The following is a 6,000-nucleotide window of genomic DNA, read 5'->3' on the forward strand; positions in this document are numbered from 1 at the left end:
GTATTCAGAGAGTGAGAGAGGGAGAACGAATGCATTCAATTTGGCACGTTTCAATATAATATTGAGCGCTTTTTGTGCGGCTGGCAATAAATCAGTGGCCAAAAGCGAAACAACTCAATCACTGACCGCATGTGTACATGTCCCTGGCACAGTGGAATGGCAATGGGTTAATTGTGGCCTGTTAAAACATCAAGCAAACATATTTTGCTGCTGTCATATGACACACTTTACACAACTCATTTTAGACATCTAAAATGTATTTTCAGCTATTTCGATTAACACATCTGCAGCTCATTTATCAGTGTTGAAAAGAGATTGCAATTAGAAAATTAATCAAATTAAATATTTCAGTCTTGTGTCGTGGCAAACTGCCTTAAATTCTCTTCGCAGACATCTGGATGTCACAGTTTCCTTCCATAGTTTCGAGGGCATGGCTTTCAATGGGGTGGACCAAACCATTGGATCCTATCAGTCGCGTGTGTGGCCGGCAGAGATATTTGTAGTTAATTTGCATGCCGCACCCCCCATCCGGCATGTTGTGGTTGGGCCTTTGTAGCACAATTAAACGCTAATGTGATTGGCACTCGCGGCCAGTAATACTTGGGTGGGGAACATGCAGCGGCATCGACATCAACATCAACATCGCTCATACGGCCAGCGTGCCCTTTTAATTATGGCAAATTTCCTGCCGCATTTCGCACTGTTAATAAGATTAAGTTTATATTTGCTGAATGCACACTCGTTCTCCTTCTACTCTGAGTAGTTGGCACTGCAATTAGCGTTTTCAGCAAGCCAGTGAGTGAGAGAGAACTTTGCCGTCAATTAGTTTTATTGTAGAACGGGGCGAAAAGGGCGAAAAAATGCCTTTAAAAGTGCATTAACTGCTGCGCCAAGTCCTTTAATTAGCTTTGCCCAGGAAGTTGTGGGCACGGCTTTGCCATAAAAGCATTCCTTTTGGTTTCCACTGCCTTTCCTTTTAGCCCTTTTTTTCCGCCGCTTTTCTCCGCTTGGCCCAATGCGTGCGGCATATCTAATTATGAGCAATTAACAACTTGAGAAAAAGGAAACATTTAAGCACCTTTGAATGCACCGCAGAACTACATACATCTTGGTTGTTAGCGGGGAGGGGGTGCGAAAGGCCAGGGGCTATAAGTAAGCTGAACAGCCAGGACTGGAATTTAATTAAGTAAACATAATTAATAGAGGCATGTGTAGGGGTCCATGTAGGGGTCTATCAGTGTGTTGTGAGTAGGCCGTGGATGATTTAATGAAGTCATTAACATAATGTGAGTTTTACATGTCGATGACAGGACAAACCACACACACACAGTGACAGTGGCAGTGGCAGGGCAAGAGAAGGCGAGAACTTGGGGCGACACATAAATATTCATTGGGTGTCTCTGTGTCTCTGTGTGGTGTGTGTGCAACATGTTAGCATGGGGCAAAGTGCCATAAGCGGAAATCAATTTCATAGAAATGAGAGCCATCCCCCCATCCAACTCGACCCAAAGAAAGATCTGGCTGTGAGCCGGATGAGAAGCGCACAGCAGCAGCAGCATCCATGGGCTCCACGAAGCAGAAGTTATTGGCCGAGCAAAAGACGATGTTGTCTTGGCCCACACAATGTTGGTGGCCGAGACTTGTGTGTGTGTGTGTGTGTCCCAGCGCCAGGACACTCTCCGTGTGCGTGGGGACGAATGGTCCTTATTGAATTTCAATGACACATAGCTGGAATGCCTCGCCCGCGCCACCACGTCTCTATTTCTGTGTGTGGTAATGACAAAAGCCAAACACACAGCACGGACTGTGGCAGAGACTCCTTTCGGATTCTTACAGCAGACATCGCACAACAACTTGTTGACCGGATGTGTGGCGGCAATAAGTACATAAACGGGATTATTTGTGCGAGCTGGCAAGTAGTGCACTGAGTAGTTATCGCCATCTAATGATATTTAGCAGATACATCTTTCAATTCCCATCGCACTTTAAGCTTAGAGCTCCTCCTTTCACACGAATATATGGCAGCTCCAATCTCCTGCTCCTGCTCCTGCCTCTCCCTTCAATGTCTGCTGCTGCTTCTGCTGACGAGGGGTCCAGCAGAATGGAGAGCGTGAAAAAAAGATTTACACTGCTTCGTGTTTTATTTATTTATATTGAAATTAAGTTGCGCTTGACTGTAGAAATTGTTGCGGTTGCTGCCTCGCACCCAGCTGAGGGGTTGAAGGCATGTTAACCCTTGAAGCCAGATGGTTTCTTTTTAGTTTTTGTCCAGAGCCCGCTTCTTGTGGAGTGGAAGGGTATATTGCTTATGGTAGAGATTAGAAAAATAAGAGAGCTGAAGCGAGAATTCCCATATTAATTATCAGATATTAATAGAAGAAATATTAACTACGAAGCAATTCTGGCCTGATATATAATTGATGAGTAATTATTGAGAAAAATAACGGCTGGCCAGGAATTCTTCCTTAAACACCATAAACTAATTTCTGTGGCTAAATACAGCGTATCGCCTTGTCGATTCACGCCACTCTAACGTTCTTGCTTGTCTCTTTTCTTTCTCCTTTTTTTTTTTGTTGGTGGTTTGCCTTCTCCTAACTGTTTTTATATTTTTTCTCTGCTTTCATGCGCTCAACGCATTCAACGCGGATTTGTGTGGGCTGTTGGGATATTTGAATGTGAGCAGAACTCACCTCCTTCCACAGCACCAGTAACGGTACCAGCTCCCCTTCCCTTGCGCTTTACCTTTCCCACTCACCACTTGGCTTTAATTTATGGCCTCATTGCATTCGCTTGTGTAAATTGCTTTGTGGTTTCGCCAGTCTGCCATTTCATTGAGCGATGATTTTCAGCTCTGGTTGAAATTTAAAAATTTAATGAGCTCCAACAGCTCCCGGGCAGACGAGTGTGTGTGGGCGTGCCTGTGTGTGTGTGTGTGTGTGTATAATTACTCGGTTGCCTTGGCCAGGTGTGCGGGATGTGTGTTCTGGCTCGTGCTCGTGTGTGGGTTGTGTGCTAATCTCTGGCATTGTGTGGGGCCTGTTCCAGTTTCCTGGGCTAATGGTGGCACTGACCCATTTCGACCAAGCAACTGGGAGCGCTCCTCCTCGGTCCCTGATGTGCGTCTGTGTTGCGTTACATTACTGGTTCCATACGGCTTCTCCATCTGACTCCACTTTCTATGCATGCATAATAAAAGTTTTATGACAACTTACAAAACAGCAGGAGAAGGAAGGAGCAAGAAGGAGCAAGAAGCTGACAGAAGTCAGCTAGAAATCATTCTTCAACAGCAGGACCGTGCCTTTGTCTGGGACATTTAACTTATTAAAAGGCCTTCTATGCCACAGCGATTATGTGGCAATCGAAAACATTTGCATTAAACGCTCGCTAATTGGTGTGCTTTTGTCATGGAAATGTGCACTAAAGAGCCGACTGCCGGCACACACACAAAAGCGTTTCGCATAAAGTGCAATCACTGCAAAAAGTGCGGAAAGAACAAGAAAAAAACTGATGACAGGCTGACACAACCGATGCGGGTAATACCCTTTCGATGAGTTATATACAAAGATAATTCATTTGCTTATTGAATGTTGCAATTTGGGTTGACTTTTGGTAAGCAATTCCTAACATCTTCTCATCGGCTACCAACCATCGCTGATACCCTCTGTTAGGGTATACAAAAATCCATCGCATACAAATGGGTGCGAGGTGGGAGTGTGAGTGGGTGGACTCTCGCACTGGCACTGGCACTGGCTCTGGCCTGGCATGAAAGCAATTTCTATAAAAATGCGTTTAACAGCAGTCGACGCCACACAAAGCAACACATTTGCTGCATTTATTGCGATTTCCCGTTAACTTGCTTGCACTTGCCACACACACACGCACACACACTACCACAATTGCACGCTTCCACACTTTCACACAGATAGAGGATGGGTGAGAGAGAGAGGAACAACACACAATGCGCTTTGGCAGCGATCGTCTGGCTGCCTGGCTGGCTGGCTGACTGGCTGGCTGGCTGGCTGGATGGTGTGTGCGTTTAAAATCTCGCTTTTGAGTCCCACGCTAGCTGCCGTTGTTGTTGGAGGCTGTTTCTGTGATAAATGGATCGGAAAATGCGCGTAGTTAGCAGACAGCGGGAGCCTTGTTTACCGCTTTCACAGACGTCTCCTGCCTCAGCCTTAGTTGCGCGGGGAAAGGGGCGGCCTTCATTGTGTATGAGTGTATTGTGTGGCTGTACCCCCAAAGAATCAGGCAACACTCCAACACGGCACACACAACGGCTCATTATAAGGCCCCGCCCGATGAGTGAAGGGAGGGACACAGCCTGACCCGAAAGCCACTCCACCCACGAAAGTGCGGAATTCGGAATTGGCCTCAACTTTTGTCTTACACATGGAGTACGAGTAATTTTGTTTGTGGAGCCCACTCCCCGACTCCCCTCAGGCGTTGCCATAGTTCTCTTCTGTGTCGCCTCATTTGGTGCTCCGTTCAGGCGGCAAACGTTTACACCTCAGCGCAGCTTCTGCTGCTGCTGCTGCCACCGTGTCAAGGATAATTCATATGAAATCTGCTCTCCGACGTCAATACCATCGAGATAGAGGGGCCTGGGATATGGAGCGTATTAAGTGACTTGAAATTGGCGTGGTACGAGTGCTCCTCGGCCTCTCCATCTCCATTTCCATCTGCATCACATTTGCACAGTTGGAGATACTTTTCGTTGAAGGTTGTTTTCTTTCTTCTTTGCATTACCCATTTGTTTGGCTAACTTGGCGTATAAGTTTCCACTTTTCTGTTTATTTTCCCTACCTGCCACATTGATTCCCTCAACCCCCCTGTGGCGCATCTTGCGAATTTTCACAACTCATTTCATCAATTTTCGCCGAGGCTGGGCCAAAGTCGAGTCAAATTTGACAAATAGCGTAGCCAGCTCCCGGCCAGCCTTCCATATGTGGAGGGGGAGGGTCTAGTTTTTGCTAGTCAAATTCTAGAGCCAAGATGGAGTCCATGGCTCTGGCCCCGGATCCTGCCAGCACATGCTGCACTTCAAGTTTGCAGCTCCACGTTGTTTGATAAACGATTCAAAATTAACTTTGCCTTCTCCCAATGAGCTTCGCCTTGCAGCACCAGCAGCAGCCACTCTGCCCCAGAAGTTGGCTCCTCCACTGGCACTGCCGCTGCCTCCGACTCGAGTTGCGGCTTGGGTTAATCAATTGAATGTGTCAGTTCCACATGAGGTTGTGTGTGGGTGGGAAGTGCAGGCAGCAGAGAGCTCCGAAATTGATGGAGCACGTTCCTGCCTGCCGGCAGTTTCGTTTGCCTGAAAAGTACGAGCGAGCACGGGAGTAATAGACCAGTGGAAAAAATCTTCATAATTTTCCAATGCACTGGCCCCAGACAGATAAAGTTTGGGAGCATTAGGGAGCAGATCATCCAGTGGATATTCAAAGATATTCAATCAGATTAGATGCACTCGCACATATGTGCGAGTATCTGTCGGTAGGTAATCCCATCAGCCACGATGGCCCAAACACACCCAAACTAGAAATGAAAAATTTCGCTGTGCAAAAACTTTGCCAGATTAACTTTTTGGGAGAAACTTGACTTTTGCTTGGCGGCTGCTGCCAGCTTAATGAAATTTTCTTTCATATTTTCTTTGGCCGTCAGCCACTTTCTTTTTTCTCCCATCTTTTTTGGTGTTATTTGTCAACGCGTGATTTTTCCTTCCTGTAGTCACGTTAATTTATTTTGTTATTGACATTTTTAGCCTCCCTCACTATTTCTGACTGTGGCCAACAACCCAACTGCATTGTCGTTTGTTAAGGCAAATGTCAAAAGTTTTCGCGCCCATAAATTGTCTACAAGTTTCTGGTTACACTTCAACACGAGGCGCTGTCCAGTTGCTTTAGTGACACCCTGTAATTAGAGGGTATGCATGGTGGAAAAGATTATACAATTCTTCGAGGTGCGTGGGATCGGCTCATGGGCTGTCCTTGGACAGCT

Source organism: Drosophila subobscura, chromosome O (assembly GCF_008121235.1).
Source record: "Drosophila subobscura isolate 14011-0131.10 chromosome O, UCBerk_Dsub_1.0, whole genome shotgun sequence".
In the NCBI taxonomy this organism is placed as follows: Eukaryota; Metazoa; Arthropoda; class Insecta; order Diptera; family Drosophilidae; genus Drosophila; species Drosophila subobscura.